We start from the raw sequence: 26,494 nt of genomic DNA on the forward strand, positions 1-26,494 counted from the left end.
CTGAAGGGGTCAAACAACCTTCTCATCCACTGTTCCTTTTGCATTAGAGCCCTGTATACTTCCAAGTTTACATAGAAAAGGAAATTATGTTCCTGGATAAGAGGCCCAGGAAATGTGCAATATATGTAGGATTGCCAACAGAAATCACACGTGGGCTGGGTGAGGTGGTGCACACTTGTAATCCAGTGACAGGAGGCTGAGGCAGAAGATTGCAAGTTGGAGGCCAGCCTCAGGAACTTAGCAAGACCCTATGTCAAATAAAAATACAAAAATAAAAGAAGAGGCGATATGGCTCAGTAGAAGAGCACCCTGGGCTCAATCCCTAGTACCAAATATATATATATATACACACATACACACACATATATACATACATATGTGTGTATATGTGTGGTGTATATGAATGATATATGTACTGTATCATTTAGGTGGTAAGAGACTGAATGATATTGGCATGAAGTTGAGTTTTTCTGATTATGAACCAAACATCTGGTTCCATGAGAGCTCAGCTCACACTGGGCCTGGGGAATATGGTACCCATTAAGTTGCACTTTGAGTGTTACACTGTTCATGCCAGGAAGCACAGAGACATGAAAGAATATGACCACTTCACTGGGCCTACTGCTTGGTCCTACTTCACTGATGTTAGGTACCAAAATTCCTTAAGGGAGTGTATGTGTCATAGTTTTATTTATTTATTATGCCCTGCCCACTAGACTACTAGAAGTCTAGAAGTCCACTTCTAGACTTGCAGGATTCATTTTTGCAACCCCTGCTTCAGCATTTTCCCTGGCACCCTCAATCCACAATTCTTGAATGAAGAACATGGGACAAGGACAGCAATACAGGACAGTGTCTCAGCAAGTCCCAAGTTGCATGAAACTCATACATCTTCGGGAGATATCTTCTAAGATCTGCAATTGCTGGCAATTAGAGATAGTACTGAACCCTACATATGCTATTCTCTCCTATGTATACAGACATATGATAAAGTTTATAAGTTAGTGATAATAAGAGATTAATAAAAATAATAATGAAATAGAACGATTATAATAATATACTGTAATAAAAGTTATGTGAATGCAGCCTCTCAAAATATCTTACTGTACTCTTACCTTTTCACTTAAAGGAAACACTTTACCACTTCTCTTCAATGTATCTGAACTGCCAGTGTCACTCTTGTGCTTTGAGGCCATTATGAAGTCAGATGAAGGTGAACTGAACATAAGCATTGAGATACCACAGCAGAAGCTCTGATAACTGAGAAGGCTATTAAGTGACTAATGGACAAGTAGCATATACAGCGTGGACACATTGGAAATGAGGATTCACTTTCCAGGCAGGTCAGAGTGCAGTGGCCTGAGATCTCAACACATGGCTAAGATTGAAGTTCAATTTAAAATTTATGAATTTATTTCTGGAAATTCCCATGTAATCATTTTGGAACTTGGTTGACTATGAGTGACTAAAACTATGGAAAACAAAAATGCTGATCTAGTGTGTTGACCCCAGATGACATGGAATGAGAAGAAATGCATGGGTTAGTAGCTCAGTAATAAAGTATATGCTTAGCATGTACAAGATCCTGGGTTCAAACCACTGCACCAAAAAATAAATATATAAATAAAGAAGCAGCTCCATGAGTGCTACCATGCTAGCCAGAGTGGAATGAGAAAACTCCAAATCCCCAGGACCTCACAGACTTGTGGTGGGGGCAGATCCAAGATCACTAGGGATGGAAAGGAGGTGCAGGGGCAGGCTCTGAGTACATCCAGTCAGTGCCTCGGGAGCTGGACACAACTCAGGAGTGGGTGGCACTTGGACTGAGTCTTGGAAGTGGGTAGAGAGCTTCCCTGTAGAGGGGAGCATGTTCCAGGAAGAGGAAGCAATCAGGAAAAGGAGGCAGAGGTCGCGGTGTACTCCACGGGAACACTAAGTGGTTCCTTTAGAAAGAGGTGAGCTCAGATGGTAAGGGCCTAGGGATCTCTTTTGAGTGAGAGAAGCCCAGAAAGCCTGGGGGCTGCGGAGCTGGGAGACCAGCTGGCAGGAGTGTTAAGGTGACCGGAGGTGGCTGAACCCATAGAGGAAGGCCAGCCGGGAGGCTTGTAAAACTGAACCATCCAGGTCTTGGTGGTGGAGAAGGCACCAATGCTAACAGAGCTGACCTCCAAAGGCAGGATTGACAGTGTCTGGCTGATTGTGGGGAGGGGGACTGGTATCTGCTCAGTCCCTGGTGACTCTTCTTGCGGAGGAGGGAAAGCTGAGCATAGTGAAAGTAAGATCTCAGGTTGCTTCTGGACACGCCCACTCATAGTCCCAGGGACATCTAAGCCCTCTGGTTATCTCTGAAAAATGGAGATGATTCTGAAGATTGGCTCTACAGGTGGGATCTATTGATAAGAGAGATTTGGGTGGGAAAGGAGAGATACAAGGAGACAGAAGAAGCCCAGGGGCATATGCAGATGGGGAAGGACAGGTCACCAACTCTGACAAGGAGCCAGGCAGAGGAACAGGAGGAGGAAGTGCTTTGTGGAAAGAGGGAGTGACATCAGAGCCACAGATGGGCTAGGTGGGGACACCCAGGCCGCCTGGATCTGGCCATGAGGCACACAGGGCTGTGGGCTATAGCTGTTGGATGTGTCCTGACCTCAGGCCCTTCACTGAGGGACTCTGGGATATAAAGGAGTTGGCCAGAGAATTTGCCAAGTGTCTTCTGACCGAGTTGTGTCTGGCTGTGGGCCCTTGTGTTCACCATTGTTTAGTTTGCAAACTGAGCGGAGTGGGCCCAGTCATTTTACCCAAGACCGCTCAGTGACAAACAAGCCAACATTCCCAGTCGACTGATGACATTGCCTTGAGTGCCACAGCTCGGGACCTGGACCCAAGGACATGGTGCTGGCAGAGACCTTGGCAGTGCCCTGGGACACCAGAAGGAGATTGCCCAGCTCTCTTCTGCCTAGTTGTGGGGGTGCTTCTGTCTGCTGAATATAGGTAGTTGGGGATCCAGGACGTGCCTTTAGTAACACTTGCTCTTTTGCTCTGTACACTAACTCTACACCCACAAAGAGGAAATTTCAGATTAATGTTCTTTAAAATCTTGGGCCAGGGCTGTGGCTATTGCATTTGGGGGATTTGCGGTGACCCATTTGGAAAGCATTTCTCTACATGTTAATTGTCAGCCATCTTCAGCAAAATTCGAAGGCTTTATGGAATCAGGCTGCGGCAGTGACACTCTGCCTTCTCTTTTAGGAAAGTCTCCTGGCCCACCAACAATTGTCGTCAAGAGCAACAGGTTTCATACAGACACCTGGCCCAGTGTGGCATTTACAAGCCCCTGCATCTTGGCTTAAGGGGCAAGCTGGGCCGCAGTGTAGGAGCAGAGCACCGCCTGTTTGTCTGGGGACGGTGGGGGTGGCACAAACGCCTGCATGGCTCCTACCACCCCTTCATGCCTGCCAGGCCTGGCTCAGAAGCCTCCCCCAGCTTCCTGGGCGCCTGCCTATCACACAGCTTCTAGGATTATCACATGGTCAGAACAGCCACACCCATCAGAAGCCAGGAGAGACAGCGTCAGCAAGTTTCAAAAACAAGTCTCCAGGGAACAAGATAATGCAAGAGTCCCCTTTCTCTGCAGGGGAAGTCCTCTCACTCAGCCTCACCCTGAGCTGGTCTCTGCCATGGAGTTTTGTCAGCACACACGGGCACAGACCTTCAAGTGCGCAGCATGTTTTGGCTGTTGGTATCCTATGTGACTCCCACAGGGGAGGCAGAGAACTGGCTCCCCTCTATGGACTGGGGCAAGCTGGCTCAGAGCCACTCTGCTGCCTGGGGATCAAGCAGAGAGACTTTGAGGAAAGGTGCTTTTGGCTCTGCCAACCACTCCAGGATGCAAACACCGACATTTTGATTTCAGAACAAAAACTGACAAGCAAACCAGCTTCAGGGGCAGCCGTTGTTTAAATCAGAGGGTGAGGCGCCAAGGGCCAGCAGCCCCCAATACTAACTGTAGAGAAGTCGCAGTCCTGTGTGTTTAGCAACCAAGAAAGAGCTGAGCGTGGAGGCGACTCCCCGGGATGCTGTGATTCTGAGAATTCAAAACCACACTCCTTCTCTGAAACGGGCTTAGAGCCCAGTGTGTTCTATGCCAACAGCTGCCAACGCTGTTTCCTGGCTGCATGTGCAGATAATCAGCATGATAGAGGCTGCAGTCCCTGGCACGCGCACACACACGCACCCAGACCGGTGCTCTCCCTTGGGCAATTGATACCTCACACAGAGACTACCCCCCAATCGCCAAAACTGGTGCTGCTTCTGAGCAAAGTTACTTTAACTTCTCATCCATAACCTTGACCTGAAACACACTGATTAACATTTTGGGTACAACAGAGTTTTGTGTGAACATAGAGCCTAAGAAACAGACTGGAATTTAGTCACAACCAGAATATAATCCTCCCCTATTGCTATCAGATGGACAGAATTGGAGTGTACTTCAAATGAGTCATGTGGTCACTGTGTGAGCTTGGGCAAGTGATCACTTTCTCTGTTCTTTGGTTTGTAAATCAGGATGATAATAGTAGCTACCAGGAAGGGTAGTAATGAAGACTAAATGTGTAAAGTCTTAAAACAGTGCCGGTATGGCAAGCCTTTTATGTTATAGCTTATTATTCTCCATCATTCAAAAGTAGCTCACAACCCATCGTCTTCAGAAGGCCTTCCCCAAATACTCAAGCCTTCGATGTTCTACTGTCTCTGGATCCTTCTACAAGTTGACTCTGTACTATGCAGTCTAGCATAGGATGACATACAATGCTGTTATGTCAATATTCTCTGTGTCTGAATGTAGCATCCCCAAGGACCTTAAATCCTCCATGGCAGGAACCATGCAATTTACTTTGGTTGGATTTGCACAACAAACAGCCTAGTCACGGGCAGTTACTGACACTCAAACATCCTTGGAGTGTGTCCTCCTAAGAATAAGTAGAGAAACTCAGGTGGTGTGGGATTGCGCATGGGGATAACTAACAACCTAATGTGAGAAGACTGTGTACAAAATGCTCACAGCAGCTTTAAACAGAATATCCCCAAACTGGAAACCAGGACATCCTTCAATGAGGCAATGGTTGCAGAAGTTGTGCAAAACCCTCACCTGGGAACTGGACTCAGCAAGCAAGAGGAGTGACCTCTTAGCACAGCCAGCACCTGGATGGACCTCAGAGAACCACGCCAAGTGAAAAGAGCCAATCCCCAAAGGTCACGTTCCATATGGTTCCATATACGTAACAGTCTTTAAATGACCAAATTATAGAAATGAAAACACACTAGGGTTGGCCCAGGATTAAGGAGGGGCTAGGCACAGGGGCTCCCGTGGTGGTGGACACAGCTTGTGCCTTCATGGTGCGGGGGTCAGTTTCCTAATATGACATTGGAACACGACTCTGCCATGAGGGAAACTGTGTCACTTCTTGTAACCAAATGTGAATTTATAATTATCTCAAAATAAAACCTTTAATTTAAAACACACACCCTTAAAATAGTCCCCACAGACGCAGCAGGAGTGGAGAGGGTTGCCCACTGATGGGAGAGGCATAGCCGGCCTCTTCTAGAAGGACTTCATTTTTTTCAGAAAAAAAGTTTATCAATTGTACTATAACACTCTTGTTTATATTGGTACTTATCCCTTGGAGCATGCTGATAGAATGTTTAGTTCTGTTAAATGACATTTAACATCTAATACAGTCAAGATTCTTTCCTGGTGTAGTGACACATGCCTGTAATCCCAGCAACTTGGGAGGCTAAGGCAGGAGACTCACAAGTTTGAGGCCAGACTGGACAACTTAGAGAGACTGTGTCTCAGAATAAAAGCCAAAAAGGGCTGGGGACTGGCTTGGTGGTAGAGTGCCCTGGGTTCAATATCACTACCACAAAAGAAAAAAAAGAAAAGAAACGAAAAGATAAAGAAAGGGAATTCTCATATTTTTTAAGTTGGATGAACAACTTCGAGATGGTCTTTTCCATATCTTTCATTTCACAGATTCGGAAACTCAGAAGTGACCTGAGATGACACAGCTCATTAACTGCACTAATAAGGGCTAGAAGCCAGACATCCTACAATCCAGCCCAGGCTTCCTATGTCATGTTTTTATTTTATAGCAGCACAGTTCCGTGTAGCTGCAGGAACATCCCCAGCTGCTCCAGCCCCCAAGCTTGGTGGTGCTGAGACCACTCCTCACTCCCCGCAGGGGTGCCCCCCTCCATCGCCCATGGGAAAGACAACCAGGGGGTGGATCTTCCCCTGAGAAGCACGAGGCAGGACCCCAGCGGGAAGGGACAGACTGACATTAAAGAGCTGGCAAACTGGAAAGAAAGAAAAGTAGGATCTGAGACCAGAGCTGAGAGAGGACCCTTTCCACACCCAGGCAGGACTTCTCTGATGGGTGCCCCAGAAATGAGCATCCCAATATGGGCTCTCCACCGGTGTTTAGCTAAGAGCCAGTATTTAATCTACCAAGAACAGGAAGTTGGAAGAGAGATGGGATCACCAATGTCCAGAATACCAGTTGCCATCTGGGACCCTGACAGTGCCCCTCCTGCCTGCCCTCTGGCCTTGGTTGACCCATCCATGCCATGAGGGGGTTTATAAAAGTAGCACAATCCCCGTAGCTAGAGGTACATCCGTAGTTGCTCCATCTCCCAAGCTTGGTGCTGAGAACACTCCTCACCCCTGGGTTTTCTCACTAATTTAGAAAACCCAGTCCAGCTCTTCTCCCAATCTTTCTGCGGAGACTGAACACATACACAACTAAAAACCACACTTACAAAAAGAGAACTGTACTGAGTGCTGGTGAATCCAGGTAACCAACTGCCAGGGTGACACAGGCCCAGGTACTCCCCCAGCTTATTAAACGGGTCCAGCTGCCCTGCAAGTGGTGGAGATGTGGGCTGCGCAGCCGCGAAAACCTCACTTTTTGTACGTTGCACAAACAGCCCCCGCTGCCAAGTGAGTCAGAATTTCCGAAAGGCATAATTTTAACGTGCTTCTTGTGGTTCCCTCTCCAGGCTGCCTCTGAAAGGGAGGCCGCGGGCGGGCGGGCGGGCGGGGTTTCCTGTGCTCAATCCCAGAGATGACAGAGGGGCTCTCCCCCAGGGCCTTTGCCAGAATTTTCTTTCCAAATAGGTTTCTATTTTCACTCCTTCCTGCAGCGGCAGTAAATGCTGAAGATGAAGGATGCATCGCAGCCTCCTAGCAGCCGCCACGTCCCTCTGCTCTTGTGTTGCTTACTCAATTTTTGTTCCCTCTATATGATTCACTTTAAAATGGAAAAAAAAAAATCCACCACTGAATAAAAAATAAGATCGTGGGCTGGGGGTGCAGCTCAATGGTAGAAACACGTGCTTAGCATGCTTAGGTCCAGGGTTCCATCCTCAGCACCACAAAAATGATAATAATTGAGCCACAGCAGGTATGATGGCACACTCCTGTAATTCCAGTGATATGGGAGGCTGAGGCAGGAGGATTGCAAGTTTGGGGCTAATCTTGGCAATTTAAAGAGATCCTGTCTCCAAATAAAAAGTTTAAAAAGGTCTGGGAGTGTGGCTCAGAGGTAGAGCACCCCTGGATTCAATCTCCAGGAGTGGGGTGGGGGAAGAAAGCAAGCCCAGTTTTCAATGTTTATATCAGGCTTATGAAAAGCAACAGGAGAGGGTTCTGAAAAACATCCAGCCCTGCAAAGATTACATCAACTCCAACAACAATCACACCACTGACATCTGCAGAGTATTTTGTAGTTTGTAAAATATTTTATCACATATATTTTTTTTCACCTCTGAAATAGTACTGCTATCCCCTCTAACAGATAATAAACCCAGTGATCCAAGAGCTTACACGGCTCGCCAAGATTCACTCAATTAAGCAACAGCAAAAGCTGGGCCTGAAATCTGAGTCTCCCCACTGCTCTGAATCGGGTGTTCTGTGTCACCTTAGCTGTGAAAGGGACTGTTGGCACTGTGTACCCTGCCACTCTGTCTGGGACACAGCACTTTTGCACGTTGACTTCCCTGGGAATAGTAATCTATGTCTCATTCCTCTCTGAATCCCCAGAGACTGGCACAGAGTCAACCCCAGGAGACACCTGAAGAAAGACTAAATGGCTGTATGCAGAGACTGTAGTGATCAGACCTGCCCAGAACTATGATGCCACAGCGCCCACGAGGCAGGTGCTCACATAGCAGACACAAAACCATACCAGATAGGTTCTTGTTTTAGATCCTTTTTACAGAAGAGGAAACCAAGGATGAGTAATCAGCCAACATTGCAAATTGGGGCAATTTGGTACAGACTCTGAGCTCTAAACTCCCTCCTGCACCAAACCATCTGGCACTGCCGGACAATGACTTCCCTAGTGGATTCTCCACCCTCCAGAGGCATTGGCAGGGCCAGCTCTGTCCTTGTGCAAGTCACCTGACCTCTCCGTGCCTCGGTTTCCCTCTAAGATAAAACCAATTAAACTTTGCCTAACTACCTGGAGGATCTTTGCAGGGATTTAACAAGGAGATGCATTCAAAGCCCTCTCTATTTTTATTAGTACATTATAATGATAGGTAATAGTAGAATCTGTTGTTACATATCTGAACATACACACTACATTAAAAGCTTTCCAGCTAGCAAAGAGCATTACCCAAATGCAAGGATTGCAAGACTCGCTCATTACTGCCCACGCCTTCAGTAGGTTGTGGTAACCGCAGGGCCTGGGCCATCACCTCTGATGGAGTCAGAGTGATAATTGGGAACCAGTCGGACACAGAACAGGAGAGGCCCTTTGTTCGCATCTTCACCTGATGCTTAAAATAATTATGGCTTAATAAGTGGGATCCGGCTCCAGGCGCACCTGACGCCTTGCATTCCAGTTCAGGCTGGGTCCACCGAGGTGTTAAAACCGGGTTTTGGCTAATTCCTCTACCTCTCCCTTAATCCAGAAAAGACACATGCTTCATTACTATCCGGGCGGGTCTGACAATTTAATCTCGTAGAACGCTAACTTTTACATTGATTTATTCTGCCAGCGCTGCTTAAAACAAACACCTCCTGGAAGCACTGGACTGGGGCCAGTCAACTCCTCGGCCTCCTCCTCATCTCTGGAGTGGGCCAGCCACCCACTGACGCTCTCATCCCGTCCAGAGGAGGCGGGACCCATCTCGCAAATCTGTGATTTCTTGGCAGAAGATGAGGGCTGGAGTCCCCGGTCTGTTCAAAGTGCGGTTGGCTGGGCGGGAGCGTCGGGGACAGCGGCGGAGGCGGGGCGGTGCGGGGGCCAGGCCCGGGGCCAAACTCCTGTCGCGCGGCGAGGCCGACGCAGGAAGGTTTCCGCGTTCGGATGGATGCCCAGTTGAGGGACCCAGTCGCTAGAGCCGGGAAAAGGCTGGAGGCCGCGTCTGCCCGCCGAGCTGGGGCGGGCGGAGGAGGGGACGAGGAGAGGGAGGCTCATTCTTGACCTCGGATCTGGGGGAGGTTCGCACGGTGGGTGGGATTCACATTCCTGTGGCTCGGGGACTGCGGGGTGGGACGAGGGGCGTTGCCCCCTCCCGCGTCAGACTGGAGGACGGTGTCACTTCCTCCTTGAATTTCGCGCCTCTGGGCGGGATGCCCCTGACCGACCCCGGGCTGGGCTCAGTGACAGCAAAACCTGCCGCCCCCGAATTCCTCCCCAGGCCTGGCCGCCAGGAACCCCCTCCCCAGGACCCACTTTCCCCGGGAAGGCGGCCCCGCCCCACACCCTAGAATGAGCCCCGGCGGCGTGGGGGGGGGGGACCCGGGACCTGGGCGCCACTCTAGGTCCACGTGGACCGTGTTCCCTGTCCTGGGTCTGCGACAGGGACGGCGAGCTGGCCGGCTGGGCTGGGCGCAGAGTGCGCGCCGCGCTGGGAGTGTCCCCTGGGCTCGCGGGTGGCGGGTCCCGGCGGGCGGGGCGGTCGCGGTGTCCCGGCCCCACCCCGCCCCGCCCCGGAGCCGCCCGGGACGCAGGCTGCAGGGAGGAGGTGCCCAGCTGCCCGCCGCGCCGCTCCTGCTCGCTCCAGCCCGGTAAGTGGCGCGGGGCCGGGAGGCCGGGCGGGGAGGGTCGGGCTCAGCCCCCAGCCGGTCCCTGGCGCGGCTCCAGGGATCGCGTCGCCGAAGTCGGGGACCCGGGGAGGCGCGCCGGCGCGGGGGCGGAGGCCCGCGGTGACAGCTGCGGGCGGGCGGGGTTTCTAGTTTAAACCGTGCGGTCCCGGCCGGCGGCGAAATCCCCTGCCTCCCTCCCCACTCCTGGGGTTCGGCCCCAAGAAGCCCTGACGCCCCGGGCCGCGCGTCCCCAGGGCCTGGCGCCTCCTCGTGTCTCCGCTCTGCCACTCCTAGGGCCAGCGGACCTGTCACCGCGGCTCAGGCGGCGCGTCCCTGGCACTGGCAGTAAACACGAGCTGGGATACCCGCTTCTGGCGACCTCGAGCTCGCCGCCCGGTAGAGCCTGAAAGCCAAGGGGGCGGTGCGGAGGGGGAGTCCCACCCGCGGGCTGGTTTTCCTTCACACACCTCTTTGCTGTGAAGCCTTAGGCAAGTGGCTCAGCCTTCCTGAGCCTCCTTCCCATCTCTCTAAGGGAAGGGTAGCAAGGCCAAAGATCGCTGGCAGGACTTGAGGGAGCTCCAGGTGGATGTTGATTTCCCTTGGGGCCCTCAGATCTGGACCCCTGACAACTGATTTGGCCTGGTCGTCAACCCAGAGCAGCGTTCTTGGTGGCCCACCTGACCTCTGCTTTAAAACCGGAAGCCAGGGGCATCCAGTTTGGGGTGGGTGATAATGGCTATTGTCATTTTATCACGGTAGTCCTGAAGCTGTGACCTAAGGCAGGCCTGGGACCCTTTCCCAGATCCTTGGTGTCTTCTTTCAATTCCGCAAAGTTAAGGTCCTTTTAGAAATGGGGAGTCTCCTTTAGCTGAGGGCTGCTATATGTTGAGGGGGCATGTCCCATCCCACGTGAGTGAGGTGGTGGGGAAAGTGACTTGAGCTTGGCTGACAGCCTCCTTCATCCACCAAGAAGAAACAGGCCCAGAGAAGGAGAGTGATTTACTGGAAGCCACACAGCCTGGGATAGGACCTGGCCATCTTGAAAGGCTGGGCCTTGCCTCCTGCACAGCTGGGGTAGCCAAGAGCTCACAGGAGTGAGGAGCGGGGAGTCAGGAGGGGTGCATCTGTGCCATCAGGCTGTTTTGCTCCGTTTCCTGTTAACTGTGCCCTAGGGGGACACTCCAGCACATGTGGGCTTGCGCATTCCTCAGGCAGGACACTGGGCCTGCCGACAGTCACAGCTGTGCCAGGCCTGCTGGCCTCAGCCCTTGTTTTCTACCAGAGAGGCCCCTCTGGGGGTGGCGATCAGGCAGTGGGCTGGGAGCCTTATTTCTGGAACTCATGGCTTGCTGGGCATCCTGAGGATTGGCTGGTGGCACTGAAGGGGGCCATGAGAATCCAGGCTCGGGGTCTGCCTCTGGAGCCAGCTGGCACCTGGCGCTGCAGGGACCCCCAGGGTGTGTTTGCGTTTCCTCTGTCTCCATGAGAACTAGCCTCCAGCCTGACTGCTCTCCCTGTCTCAGGCAGCTGTGGACCTGGCCATGCCTGGGGCCACCTTTGTCTTATGATGCAGAAACCTGGGGCTGGGGCAGCGGGGGATCCTGGCTGCTCTGCGAGGCCCAGCATGACCTCTGAAGGACCCCAGGAGCCTGGGAGCCCAGAGGGCAGTCAGGGCTGTGTTTCCAGCTGCTGGGAATGAGACAGCCCAGTCAGATTATCAGGGCCAGTCCTGCCTTGACCATTTCCCAGCTAGGTGACCTTGGAACACTGTTCCAACTTTCAGAGCTCAGTGTCCTCCCCCACATACAGCACAGCCTAGAACCTACGTCGGGGTGCCAGGCAGACCCAGCACAGGCAACGGCTGTCACAGGGAGGGTGTTGGGCTCTGGTCGGGATATCTGGGCTCCCCTCTGCTCTGATGGATTTCTCCTTGTCTGTTAAATGGGGGTGGTCCTGGGTCCCCTCCCTCAGGGTCCTCCAACACTGAAAGCTGGTCTCCAGAGGAAGAGAGACTGGAGAGGGGGCTCCAGAGGGATTTGGATGTGTCTGTGGGTCTCAGGAAGCATTTCTCATCCCCCATGTCCTGTGGTCCTGGAAGTAGACCCGGATGCCACCCCTGGCCCATTGTTAGAGAATATTCAGTGGCACCGTGCGGCGGGGCCAGGATTTGAACTCAGGGCCTTTGACTTGATACTCTTCATCCTATCTCAAGCCTCTCTTAGATAATGTGAAGACACTGTTGAATGTGAATCACTGGGACAGTAGGTACTAACCAGGCAGGACCCCAAGTCATTTCCCCCCACCTGAAACATCTGTAAGCTTTTGGGGAACCAAGACAGGATGTCAGGAGAAAAAGACAGACGTCAGGAAAGTAGCCCAAGTATGGTGGCCCACACCTCTGATGGCACACTCAGGGGGCTGAGGCAGGAGGATGGCAAGTTTGAGGGCAGCCTGGGCAACGTAGAGAGACCCCGTCAAAATAAATAAATAAATAAAAATAAAGAGGACTGGGGACATAACTCATTAGTAGGGATAATCACCAGAACACAACTACAGCAAAAATCTGGGGGGTGTCTCCCAGCCTCCCACTTTCCCACCCCAAGGAACCTCAGCCTCTGGACTCAGTGACGACGCCTGCGACTGAGCAGCCAGGTAGCAGATGGAGACAAGTCCTTGCTGTTGTCCTCTCTAAAGTAGTGACAACACACTCTGAGGATTGCTAAGAGGATGATGAGACAACAGGCAGCAAAGTGCCCTGCATGGTGGGGCAGACCCAGAATAGAAGCTATGGCTTCTAGTACAACCAACCCTCCCACGGTCATGGTAACAGCCTGGATCACACCATGCCTGATTTCCTGGTTGTGGCTTCGGCATAGAGAACCCTTTAAGGCTTTGAAAGTCCCAGCAGAGATTGAAAACCTGGAATGGCCATACCCATGGCACTGAGTTATCTGGGTGACTATCAAGCACGCTCTGCAAGAGCAACTCTCTCAAGAAGACTTGTAAGTAAAGAAGTCTCTAAGCTCTGCTTGTAGATTCCTTTGGTGATTTTTTTTTCAGTACCAGGTTGAACTCAGGGGTGCTTACCCACTGAGCCACATCCCCAGCCCTTTTTTTGTATTTTATTCAGAGACAGGGTCTCACTGAGTTGCTTAGGGCTCACTAAGTTGCTGAGGCTGGCTTTGAACTCTCGATCCTCCTGCCTCAGCCTCCTCCCGAGCTGCTGGAATTACAGGTGTGAGCCACCACACCCGGCTCTTTGGTGGTATTTCTGTTCATGTGCGTTCCACGAGCGTGTAGTCACACCACACACATGCCCTCTGTACCTCTCCTGTGACTCATCACAATGAGAAGTAAGGGATGACAAAAAGCAAAAGCGAGATTACCTTAAATAAAAGTCAAATATCACCAGGGGGTGAGGGGAGGAATGAGAGGATTGGGAAGGTGGTGGCTGTGACCAGGGAAGTCACTTTTGTATCATTTGTTAAGTGCATATATCATTCCTACAGAGATTCTGTTTTACAAATGTAAGCAGTATATAAATGCAAAAGGTGAGGGAATGTTAATGTAAAGTCGTGTCTGTCCTGGTGAAGGACCGTGTCTGTCCTGGTGAAGGATAGGGACACCTGTGGCGAGCTCGGTGAGATCTGTTCTTCGTCCAGTGCAGGATTCATCAGGGTTATTGTTAAGTAGTTCTGGGCTTCATCAATCACAATCAGGAGATGCACATACATATTCCATTATGCCTCTCAAATGTCACATAAAACATGTAAAATTGAAAGATAATATGGGACATTTTCAAAAAATCTCATAGAAAATCAAGCTCGTTCATTATACTCAAATGTTAATCTGGCTGGATTTTGAAAATACACACCTATGTGTTGGATGACACGTGTTCCCTTCACCGGGAGCATCATCTCCCCATTCAGAAGCCATTCAAGAGGATGACACCCACAGCTCACGACCTCTGATCATCAACAGGATGTTTTTTAAAGTCCTGGCCTGATTTATTCTTCTGAATCATAAAACACTGTAATGTTTGAGCTGGGAGGAGTCCCACGTCACATGGACCAGGCTGCTGGTTTAACAACCAAGAGTAGTGTTCCGGCCAAGGTCAACAGGGGCATATCAGTAGGGAGGACAGTTCCCTCTGGTTGGCCACACCTGTGGATGACTCTCATGCAGACACCACCTACTACACCAGTGTGATTCCTGGATCACAAGGCTCCTCCCAAGGGCAGGCGGAGAGAGATGGGTGGCATATCTGAGGTTAAACTGATTGCATCTTTTTTTTTTTTTTTGGTACTGGCATTGAACCCAGGGATGTTTTACCACGAGCCGCACCCCCAGCTTTTTAATTTAATTTAGTTTTTTATTTTGAGACCCAGTCTCATAAGTTGTTGAGGGCCTCCCTAAATTGCTGAGGCTGGCTTCAAACTTGCTATCCTTCTGTCTGAGACTTCGAAGCTGCTGGGATTATAGGTGTGCACCACCAGGCTTGGTTAATTTCATCATTTTAATTTTAAAAAATCAGAGAAGAGCTACAGGGTGCGTGCAATGTTTTTCCTTTTGAGACAGGGTCTCACTAAGTTGTTTAGGACCTCCCTAAGTTGCAGAGGCTGGCTTTGAACTTGCCATCCTCTTGCCTAAGTCTCCTGAGTCACTGGGATTACAGGTGCGTTCCACCTGTAATCAAAGGTAAGGGTGAGGTAGCTTTTGGAGACTTGGAAACAAATCTTTAATTTATGAGCCCAGAGTGATGGTGTGTGGGTGTTCAAGGACAGGTTGAGTATCCCATATCCAAAATGCTTGGGACCAGAAGTGTTTTGGATTTGGGTTTTTTTCAGTTGGGGAGTAGGATGCATGCAGTAGTGAGGTAGTTGAGGACGGGACCTGAGCCTAAACAGGAAAGTCACTGTGTTTCCTAGACACCTTGTACATGGAGGCTGCAGGTAATTCTATGCAACGCTTTCTGTGTGTCCGTCCTGGCTGCAACCATCACAGAGGTTCAGGTGTGGAATTTTTCATTTGTAGCATAGCATCAGTGCTCATAAAATTTTGGATTTTGGAAGATTACAGGTTTTCAGATTAGGCATGCTCAGCCTGCATCTAAAGGTGGACGCTGCAGTGGAGAGTGACAATGGCCCTCAGAGAGACCTTGTCTGAGTCTACACCTCTACAGTCTCCGCAGCAGACCTGACCCACGGGGTGTCTTGCCAGTGCCTCAGGGTGCAGACGAGACCCTGTGACTCCCAGGCCAGCGCTCTTCCCCTTATACCTTCCCCTGGTCCCTTTTGTAAGTGTTGGTGTGACATCCTGGCTGGTACTGAAAGTGGAGGCTGGTTTTGGCTCAGGCCACTTGGTCATCACCAAGCCGAGGGTGGCCGGACTCTAATGAAGCTGAGAGTTTTAGTTGAGATGTGGAAAGGGCTGAGCCCCTCCCAAGTGACACTTGCTGCAGTAACGCAGCAGCTTGACTCACTGGGTGGACTCTTTCCTGATGGGAGGAGAGGCACCTGACGTTCACCTGGGCCGGTCTCAAGTTCCTGCTCTAGAAATTGGAAGGCTGAAGTTAGGTCTCCAAGGCTCCTTCAAATCCAGCTGTTTTCTCACTTTATAGCCCGGAAGTAGGTGCTGGGGACCTGAGTCTGGCCCCTGCCATCTGTCCACCCACCCCAGGAGGGGCCAGATTATGTGGGCAATTCTGAATATCTTCCTTGCTCTGAAGATGCGGTCTCAAGTCCCTGGGCTACGTCTGGGTCCCCTGAAACCCCAACCTCATCCTAACCTTTCTCACCTCAGCCTGTGCACAAGCGCGTGTCTCCACCAATGTCCTTCCCTCGCTCCTCCCCATTAACACTGGGCTAGACAGCGCCTCCCCCTAGAAGCTTCCACAGGATTGGCAGTTTTCTTTTTTTGGTTCCTGTTTTGCACTTTACCGTGGCCATTAACCAACGGTTTTCAAATCTGATTCCCCGCTGGCCTGTGTCCGCCCATTTGTCCTCACAGCCCAATCGGAAGCGGTTATGACGACTATTAATATTAAATCATCAGACTTTCCCCTTTAACTGGGACCTGAAAAACTCTTGGAGCAGATGCTCTCAGCTCCATAGGAGGAGGCAGACCCAAGACAGGCTCAGGACACAGAGGAAGAAAGCGAGCCCTGGAGTCAAGATCTGTCATCTCCCTGTGTGGTCCTTGTCAGGGAGTCCTCCTGGGGAGCTTGCTGGCTTCCTGGGCTCTGGGGGCTGGCCCTGTCCCCTGAATCTGTCCTGCACTCACTCATCTTCCCCGCAGCCGTCCTCTCTGCCTGAGGAGGGCCTCCCTTGGGCCCTGTGGCTGCTCCCCTCTCCCTTGAGATCTGAGCACACTGCCCTGCTGGAGAGGGACCTTTCTGCCCACACAGTGGCACGTGTCCCACCCTCCTGTCTCCCCGGTTTTTTGGTGTTTCATTTGTTGGTTGTTGTTTGTGTCCCTAGCACTTGCCACTATTGGAAATTATGCAAGTTACTGATTTGCAGTTGAGCTTGTCATTTATCTCTTCTACTACAACACTCATGCCTTAGGGCAGGGACTTGGTCTGTCCCAACCCCAGCCAGTGCAGCTACTCAACCATTCAGTTGTCCCTCCAGGGATTGGTACTAGGAACACCCCCCCCCCCCACCACCACCACCAACACACCCTCATGGATACGCAATCCATGCTTCTCAAATCCCTAATGTCAAATATGATGTCATGTGACCTACACACATCTGCCTGTATACTTTAAATCACTGTCTGATTATTTATAATACCCAGTACAATAAAGTGCTATGTAAATAGTGTTAGAACATATTGTTTAAAGAATAGTGATTCTTTTTAGAAGTCTGTACGCATTCAGGACAGATGCAGTATTTCCCCCCTGAATGTTTTCTGTGTGCATCTGATTGAACCCGTGGAGGCAGAACCTGGGGGTGCGGGGGAGGGGGGGAAGGGCGCCCACTGTGTTTACGGATTGAATGAGGGAGGGGATGGGCTGGTGCATCCAAGATTCCTCCCCTGTCCCACAACAGCTCCAGGGGTGATTCTCTGGCATTGATCCTGGAGCCCAGTGCCCTCAGGGAGCCGTGCAGCTGGGCGTTGAATTGGGCAGGTGGCCCCCAGACCCCTCGGCTGCCCGTGCCAGGGCGGAGCTGGGGAGCAGACCTAGGACTCAGCCTCCCCCGTGGCTCTACATTGCCAGGCCCTGCCTCCCAGGAAACCCTTTCTGCATGGCCCTGTCGCTGGGGCCTGGGAATGCCAGAGCCAGGGCCCCCTGGGCACCCCACCCTGTCTCCTCTGCCACACCCTCTTCTCCCAGGGGACTCCATCTAACTGCACAGCAACGGTGACCACAGGCTGCGGTTGTAGGTGGCACGTGGACCAGTGGGGCTTGCCAGGGTAAACCGCCCCTCCTCCAGCCCTGGGTGGCCAGCCGGCCTGGCTCACAGAATTCGCCTATTTATCTGTTTGTGAGTTTTGAATTCCATTTTGCTCAGAAGTAATCTTAGAAAATGGCTTTTTTGAAAGCTCCGTCTTGTGGTTCCTCCCGTCCCTGCTTTCCTGTTGGTTAAACCGCCGGGAGGTGGGGGTCCAGGCCAGGCACTCGGGCCCGGCTCTGCTCCTCTGAGGAGGTGAGGGGATGGCCCATGAGTTCCGGTGTTTGTCCCCTACAGGAAGCAGAGGGTTAGTCATGCTGCCCATCGCTGGAGCCAGATTCGGTTTGGGAGCCAGAAAGGCACGAGTTTGGGCTGGGATCTGGCCCTTCCGCCCTATAACCCACATGTCCTGGCCAGTGGGTTCCTTCAGGGGGCTGATGCTGGCCAAGAGGGACGCAGGCGAGGAAGATGACAGGACAGGTCCCTGCCCTGTGGGAGGAGTCTGGGGGTGAGGGGTGCTTTAAACAGTCCCCTCAGAGTCGCCAATGGCCTGCACAGAGGGACACTCAGAGGGTTGGCAGGGCATCAGGAAAGTTCCTTTAACATTTTTCATTTTTGAGATGTGCTCGGACTATATCACCCAGAGGCTCAAGTGATCCTCCTGCCTCGCGCTCTCGAATAGCTGTGTCTGTAGGTGCATGCCACTGTCCCCAGCCTGGAAAGACCTGTAACTCTGCTCAAGGACACAGTTCTGCAGGCCTCAACTCCCGTCTCTGTGGAGTGGGGGAGGGTTGGGCTCCACCTGTCACCTGTGGGGGCTGTTGGGCGTGCTGTGGCACCCTGGAGGCTCGGCTCGGCCTAGCTGTCAGGGGACCCAGCAGAGCAAGGCGTCGCTTGCCCCACCCCCTTCCCAGGGGAAGGTCAGCTAGACTTTGCACTTTGTCTGTTTCCTTCTGCTTCCCGGCCTCAGGTGGAATCAGCAGACCTGGGCAGGGACCCTGGTTCCACAGTGTGAGCCTGGCTGTCACATATCCTCCCTGGGCCTGGCTAACTACCTGTCAGCAGGCTGGCCACACCAAATAAGATAACAGGTCTGAAATCCCCAGTGGCGCCTCTCAGGACACTCCTCTGGGTGCTCCTGAGCTCGGGAGGTGACTGTGGGTAATCTGGGTCACTTGGAGGGTGCCCAGCACTTCTTCCTGCTCCTGCCCCAGCGCCTGCAGCCAGTTGGATCTGGAGCAGCTGCTGGTGAATCAGCCCTGGATTCCAGTGCTCTTGGCCTCCAGGCTGGTGCCCTGGCAGTCAGGGGGGCACGATGGGCAGGAGTTGACCCAGCCAAACGTGGCCTCTCCATCTGCTCTGAAGCCCCAAGTCTTAGCCAAGCGCTTACCCATGTGGACAGACAGCACCCCCTGAGGGGTACGCGTGTGGACCACATACCACTCTCTCTCATTGCTTCCCAGGGCACCAGCCACCCCCAAAGGCCAAAGCAACTTTTTCTTTTATAAAATTAACTTTGGTGGCCGTGGTGGTCAGGGGGCAATGTCAGCATACTCGGAACTGCTGTCGAATTCCCAGCCCTGAGCTTCAGGGTCCTCCTCCATACTGTGTAGGGCTTAGGTCTGGCCAGAATTCTGACAGTGTGGGACCGGGGCCAGTAATGACTGACATGGTGAATTTAGTGGCATAAACTCAGGGCACAGAATGACAAAATGACCATCACCCTCTTATATCTCCCTGCTCCTTTTACCTTTTTCTTTTGATCCCTCTGATTGTAGGATGTTCTCATAATCACCTGGGCTCCCCTGGGTTAGAAATCTTGGGCAGTGGGGCCACTTACCTCTATCTATTAAAAGCTCCCCAGGTGATTCAGATGCACAGGGATAATTGAGAACCACGGGATCCGGCCTAGGAGAACGTCTCAGTGAGGTGCCAACCTGTTTTTAACAATCGGAACGTTTGCCCATCTCTGGCTCTGTACAAAAGAGCAGGCCTGGGTACAAACCTGCCATGGTATCCAGATACAGTCAAATAAGCATTGCTTATATTCATATGTATTTCTTATGATGTTCTGTATACAGCAATTGATACTGGCCCTGGTTTTCTATTAAAGGTAGAGTTTTTTTTTAAATCTCCTTTAAAAATAAATTTAGATGGGTTCTAATTTTAAAAACTAATCAGAAAAAAATCGTGTGGATGTGGCCAAAATCATGACCATGATAGACAAGTGGCCCAAATTTGACGGAGCTAGATGACATCTAAGGGCTTTCAGGTGCAACACCCTGACCAATCAGAGGGACACTGCCCTTGGGCTTCCTGCCTCATAGGATCACCAAATGCCCCAGGACTGTCAGCCCTGGCAGAGAGCCATGGGGAGCAGGGGGTGTGGCTGGGGCACAACAAAGGTCCCCCTCTGGGTCTACTGGGCTGGGGCTGGCCACAGGAACGGCACAGCTGGATTCTCCCCCACTTAGGCTGCATCTGCCCCCTGCTCGGCCTTGCGTGGACCACAGGCAGCCCGAAGGCTCCTGTCCCTCTCCCAGGTTCTTTCCTGGAGACACTTGCCGTGGAAGCCTGTGGACGTCAGTGTCCATGGGCATCCAGCTCCATCATCCGAACAGGGGTGAAAGGTCACGAAGGGCAGTGAGAAGCCCCAAGTCTTAGGGAAGGCCCAGCCCTGCTGGCCCCCAAGCCTGGACTTCTCAGATGGGGAAACGCCTAACCTCTCCACAAGGGAACCAGACAGCTCAGTGGGGACAGCCCTTGCCTGGCCCCCTTCTCACTTTTCCTGCCATGTCTGGTGGTATCTACCACTGGAGGGTCACTGGAGGGTCAGGGTCACTGGCCTCTCTGTTGTGAATGACTGTGGGCTCCTGCTGCCTCTTGACCCATGTGGGGATTTACACTGCAGCCCACGAGGGTGGAAGCCGATCCTTGGGTCCAGGATGGAGGGCACAGGAGGGTGCACCCAGCAGAACAGCCCTGACAGTGTGGGGACCTTGATGATAAATGCCCCCAGCAGCTGTAAGAAGGGGACATTCCCTGGTGAGGACGCGACTCTCAGCGTTGGGAAACGTGGCCTCTCCATCTGCTGTGAAGCAATCAGGCATTGCGCCAGGGTTTGCTGAGGAAAGCAGCGTAGAATCTTCTAGGATCCAGTCCTCGAGGAGGGTCATGCTGGTGGCGGGGCTGAGGGAGAGGAGGCTCCCCAAGCTGATAAGGAGCTCGGGCCTCTGGAGTTTCTAGGGCAGGGGCTCACAAGCTGCCCTGGGAAGGTTTCCAGAGAGGAAAGATCTTTGCGTTTCTCCTGCAAGGATGCAGCTACGTGGTGTGTGAATGGGAGGGCCCCCACCGCATTCCAGTAAAACTTCCTTTATGGGCACCGGGAGCTGAATTTCATATGACTTTTAGGTGTCTTCTTTTGATTTTGTTCAGCATTTAAAAAAATGTAAAAATGAATCTTGGCTCAAGACAGTGGGCAGCGGTTTGCAGCTCCCAGTTCCAAGCTCCCTCTCTGCAGTGGAGAGGGGCCTCGCAGGTCTGAACTGATCACTGTACTAATATTTTCAGTTATTAAAAATGTAGTGCTGTAGCAGATCTCCACTTTGTGTCTGCTGATGAAAGCCGAACCTACAATTCACCAAATGTTCATGGTTAAGAGCAGGGGAGTCTTGTCATGTACCGGCTGCAGAACCCTGGGCAGATGGCTTAGCCTCTCTGAGCATCAGTTCTTTAAAGAGGCCATAGTCAAACCTGCGGTGACAGAGACATGCTCCCTGTAGGACTCAGCGCAGCCCAGACACATGGCCTGCTCCCAGAGAGGGCTCGCTCTTGCTCCCTCACCTCTGCACAGAGTTCAAGAGCAGTGTGCAAAAGTGGACGCCCAAAACTGTGTGCAATAGAGAAGACACTTTAAAAAGAAGGCCCAGGAGGGCTGGGGAGCCTAAGGTCACAGCTGGTGATATGTGGCAGCACCAGGTACCTGGTTTGCAAGACCCAGCTCTTTCCACACCACGCCCTTGCAGGGACCTGCTGGAGGAGACGTCTGCTTTCCCTGGAAGCTTGCTGACGGGATGGCTTTAATCTTTAGCAACTCTTCTCCTGGCAGTCCTTGAGGGCCGCACACTCTTGGGAAGAGCAGCGCAGTTTAGGGGCCTCACAGACCTCCAGCAGCTGGGGTTGGTGCCAGGCTGGGGGTTTCTGTAGACCTCTTTGAGGGAAGCGTCTGCCCTAAGTTGAGCTCTAGTTTAGAGGCCCAGCCTGGAAACATGGGTCTGGGGAAGGTTCTGGAAGGCAGGATTCTGGGCTAGTGCTTTGAAGGAGGAATCCTCAGGGTCTTATGATATAAATACAGGAGGAAAGTTGCTGAGCAGGGTCAGACCTTGATTTTCCTTTCTGTGAAATGGAGGTGGAAATGTCCTCGTTAGTTGCTTTTTTGGCACCTACAGTGGGCACTGAATGCACAAAGGAAGGCCGGGAAGAAGCTGTCCTTGGATTGTGGAAGCCTTTGGAGATAAGGCTCAGAGGACAGAGACAAAGCGTGGCTGGTCAGAGGCCGAGGCACCTGCCCCTGGGAGCTGTGGGGCAGATGGGCTGAGCGTTTCCTCTGCTCGGCCTCCTCTGAAGGCTGCTACTTAGAGCAGGGGGCGCTCGGGTCCCCTTCAACCTGGGCAGGTCTCCGTGGTTCCCCAGGAAGAGGCGGCCTGACGCTGAGGAGCTCCGAGCTGGAACCATGATTGGCTGAGAGCCCGGGGTGGGGAGGAGCATCAGGCATCTTGGGAGGGGACGTGAAGGTGGGTGGTGGAGGTGACTGGCCAACTGTCCCTGGGTTGCCCAGGGTAGAGGGATTTCCTAGGGCTCAGGACTTTGGGGACTAAGACCTGAATAGTATTGAACAGGCCAGGACCAGTGGGTAACCCCAAGGTCAGTGATGGTGGGGTGAGGTCAGGGGGCATGGTGAGAGGGCCTGGCTGAGCCTCAGTGCTCCCTCAGACTTGCCCGCCCCTTGCTCCCAGGACCCCTCTGTGTCCCCAAGGCAGAAGCCACCCTTATCCTGGGTCAACCCCTGCCTGCCCTGGCCACAGAGTGTTCAGTAAGTACTGTTAGTGAATGAGGCGGAGGATGGCTCCTTCCCTTCCTCCTCACTGGGGACAAGTGACTCTGGTGCCAATACATTTGCCCTCTGCAAGCCTGTCCCTCCTATAGGCACGCCCTCCTCTCCTGGGCCACCTCCTCCACTTCCCGGCTTGAGGCCCCACCCGCCCCCCCTTGGCCATCCCTCCCCACGCACAGCCCCTCCCTTGTCCCTCTGCACTGGCCTCCCTGGCCCCCCCCCCCCCGGGCTCCTCCAGCCTTGCTCCCCCCCCCCCATGCCTGAGCCCTGCGGGAAGGGCCTGGGCTTTTCATATTTGCTCTGTGGGGCACCTGGAGGCCCCGTAAAGGGGTCTTGAAGGAACAAAGGGAGTCGGACACCTAGAGCAGAGATTCCCTCTCTGATCCTGTCATCTTCCCTCTCTGAAGGCCTCCTGTGTGACACACACGGTTCTAGGCAGTGGGACAGGAGTCATGGATAAGATGGCAACAGTGGTGGCTCCGAGGGAACTTTTATTCTAGGAGGAACAGGAATCGTCCCTAACAAGCAAGTAAACAGGCCGTGTCAGAAGGTCCTGTGTGCCCTGAAGACACAGAGGAGGAGGCCAGCAGTCAGGCCCCTGCCAACCCCTGGCGGGCGGGGGCCGAGCCTCTGGCTCCTTGGAGGGGAGGTGACTCAGGCTCGGCACATGCGGTGCCCTTTTCTGGAGGCTGAAAGAATGCACCCTCCCCTGGGTGGTGGCAGTCCTACTCTTAGCGTGGTCCACTTGGGGACGTTGGCATTTGCCTTGTGTGCAAAGCCTCTGGGCCGTAGGTCCCTCCAAGGAAACCATCAAAGCCAGCATTGTCTGTGAGGAGGGCGGTGTTTTAGGAAGCCAGATGGGCTTGGTGCCTGGTGTGGGAAGCCACATGTGTGCGTGTGTGACACTGTGTGCACGCCTGTGTGTGTCACACACCAGGAGTACAGAGAATGGGGCTCAGGTGCTGACTGTCCCTCTACTGCGGCTGGGTGGGTGCCTCTGCAGTCGCAGCTGTCTGAGAAGCACCCAAGGGCTGTGACAGGGGCTTCCGGGAGCACCCAGGGGACAGGCCTCAGGCTCCCTGGGGGCTGGTGCGCAGTGGTTGGCAGGGAGAGGACTGGGGATAACTGGGCTTGGTCAGCTCCCAGGCGCTGGCCCCAGCAGTGGGCACTGTCCTCAGGGCTGACGGGGAGCTCAGCCCCAGAAGCAGGCCCCTCCAGGAGCGAGGGGGCAGCCCCACAGAGCCAGCAGGGCCACCGCAGTCTGCACCCCGAAGCAAGCTGCTCCCGAGGGACCCGTCTGCCCCTCCCCTGCCGCCTGGCGTGGTGCTGAGGCCTAGGGTTCAGAGGGCACCCCCAAGTCTCCAGGGGAGCCACCCCCTGTGGATCACCCCTTCAAACAGACAAATGAAAGTCAGTCCCCAGGCGGGCGCCCCCGGCTTGGCACAGACACATCGTAAACCTGGCGTCTGGAAGCCCTGGCAGGAGCAGGCATGTGCTAATTATAATCTGCCCAGCCTGCTAATGATCGTCCTTAAACTCTCCGAGGTGAAGGCTTCCAGGAGCAGGTCTCTGGGTGCTTTGGAGGGTCTCAGCTTCAGGTAGGCCATAGTGAGCCACATGTAGACTCTCCTAGGTGGCTCAGGGGACATCATCTTGCAGCCCCAGCAAAACTGGGACAATTTCAAACCCCTTGGGCTCTGCTGAGGAGCTACTGGGGAGACTAAGGCAGCAGGGGAACTTGCTGTGTGACCTTGGCCAGGTTACTTAACCACTGTGAACCTAAACTCTATGATAACAGCATGTGGGAGAACAGGAGGATGTGTGGCAGCACCTACACGGTGCTCAGGGCCTGGTAGGTATTTAGCAATGACAGTTCCCGGGTCTCTACCCCCCACCCCAGAAGTCCTGGAAGGCTTCCTGGGGGCAGAGACCCAGAGCTGCTGGGCGAATGTAGCAGGCAGGAAAAGGCAGAGAGACGGCCCAAGCGACAAGGGGACAAAGGAGAAACGGAGCCAGGTGACCCTGCTGCCAGCAGAGGGGCGGGGAGTGTGGCCACAGGTGGAGGGGGGAGTGGGGTCACAGGTGGAGGCGGGGACTTGCCTGCTGAGCATCTTGGGCTTTCTGGGGCAGGGCTGTGAGCCCTGGAGGGCCCTTGACCCTGAGTCCACAGAGACTCCTCTCTCGAGAGAGAACAGGCTGGTCCCTCTGCCTCCTGTCACACAGGGAGCTTTCCTGAGAAAGGAATCCAAGGCCATCCATGCTTCCCAGGGGTGTGCCTCCCAGGCTGGGGTGGCCCTTCTTACATAAGTCCAGGTGTCTCTGTGTCACTACGTAAACTGCTCCTGGAAGATTGCAGAGGGTGTCCTCCTCCATTGGAAATGAAGAGTGAGGGCTTTCTAGTCCACTGTGCTCCTGCTGCTCCCTTTGATGCTTGAGGAAACTGAGGAACAGAGAGGTTCACAGTCTTGCCTTAGGTCACACAGCTAAAAGAGAAGCCCAAACCAGTTTCGGACTGGCCCTGCTTCAATATCTGCATCTTTTCTGTGTAGCAGTATGTGAATGTTAGACTCATTACTCCTTGTAATTTATTCTGAGTCTAATAGAACGAGGACATCTTTTAATTTATTACTAGAAAGTCACTTTAAGGATCTTTCATCAAAAAAAAAAAAAATCCTTTTACTCCCACCTTAAGGAAATTGAAAATTTAAAACTGCACTGATAATGAAGAAGCAGACAGCCCATTCACCTCCATTTTTTTTTTTTTTTTGACATTTTTACATTATTTTCACAACAAAGCTTGGCAAACAGTGGCCCGTCGGCCACATGCTGCCTGTTTCTGTAAATCCAGTTCTGTTGGCACAGGGCCACGCTCATTTGTGTCTCATCCATGGCTGTTTTCACACCGCGGTGACAAGTTTGAAGAGCTGTGACGGAGACTATGCGGCTGTATTGACTGCCTCTTTCCAGGAAGAGCTCGCTATCGCTGCCGCCTGGGCTGGTACCCCAGGTTTCCTCTGCAGCCCCAGCTTCGTTCCAGGGGTGGATCCAGGTCTCCCTGCACATGGCCCAGAACATTCCATGGAACGGATGTCACAGACCTTCCTGAGCTGTCTTTGCTTACCCTCAGTGGGACGATCACAGTTGCAAATGCGTTGGGGAGACTCAGTTACATCCTCAGCACTCACTCGGCTGGGCTGGGACTATGGGGAGAGCACTTGCTTAGCATGTGTGAGGCTTTGGGTTCGATCCCCAGCACTGCAACAAACAAAATCAAAACTAACCACCATCCAGTGTTCAGAGCAGCCATAAGAAATTTGTACTTCTTCCTTTTTTCTTGTACTGGGAATTGAGCCCAGGGATGCTCTCCTATGGAGCCACATCCCCAGCCCTTTTTGTTTTTTATCTTGAGATAGGGCCTAAGTTGCCCAGACTGGCCACTAACTTGCCATCCTTCTGCCTCAGCCTCCAGAGTTGCTGGAATCACAGGCGTGCACCACCGTGGACAGCAGAAGTTTGTACTGTGATTATCCTTGTTTTCAGATGAGGAGGTCAAGTTAGAGGAGGCCAATGTACTAAGGCTGCGGAGCTTCTCAGCCACAGGCCAGGTCTGAATGGAGTCAGCCTGTCTCCTGAGTGCCCGCTCTCAACAGCTCTTAGGAGGAGTCCCAGGAAACCCAGGCTTTGTGCAGCCTGATTGGGGTGGGGCTCCGGCAGTGACTCACCAGGAGTGGGCCCCAGCCTCCCTCCCACCCAGCTCACATCTCCCAGATTGGGCCTCCTCTGGTCTTCCACAGCCAGGCCGATCCAGCCATGGGATCACACATTTTGTTTCTTTGTTTAAAATGTCCCTGAAAAGAAGGTCAACCATTCAGGCAAAAGAGCAAGCGCAGA

At 52.8% G+C, this 26,494-nt stretch overlaps 1 protein-coding gene and 1 long non-coding RNA gene across 7 annotated transcripts in view; one reads left to right on the forward strand and one right to left on the reverse strand.

Annotated features, from left to right (window-relative positions):
- LOC139704661 (uncharacterized) overlaps positions 1–6,907 on the reverse strand; it is a 12,018-nt gene extending 5,111 nt beyond the window's left edge. Inside the window, exons 1-2 of the long non-coding RNA XR_011706526.1 lie at positions 6,817–6,907; positions 5,147–5,284 (exon numbers count right to left, since the gene is read on the reverse strand). This is a non-coding gene — a long non-coding RNA (uncharacterized lncRNA). The remainder of the gene's footprint in view (positions 1–5,146; positions 5,285–6,816) is intronic.
- A 3,088-nt stretch (positions 6,908–9,995) lies between these two features.
- Syne3 (spectrin repeat containing nuclear envelope family member 3) overlaps positions 9,996–26,494 on the forward strand; it is an 87,243-nt gene continuing 70,744 nt past the window's right edge. For 4 of the 6 annotated variants that reach the window (XM_071607557.1, XM_027950912.2, XM_071607560.1 and 1 more), the window contains exon 1: positions 10,006–10,075. The gene's annotated coding sequence lies outside the window, so the exon portion shown is untranslated. Of the gene's footprint in view, positions 10,076–12,688; positions 13,096–26,494 lie in introns of those variants that run through there. The other 2 variants (XM_027950913.2, XM_071607558.1) reach the window with 2 other exon arrangements.

The sequence above is a fragment of the Marmota flaviventris genome, chromosome 2 (assembly GCF_047511675.1).
Source record: "Marmota flaviventris isolate mMarFla1 chromosome 2, mMarFla1.hap1, whole genome shotgun sequence".
Taxonomy (NCBI): Eukaryota; Metazoa; Chordata; class Mammalia; order Rodentia; family Sciuridae; genus Marmota; species Marmota flaviventris.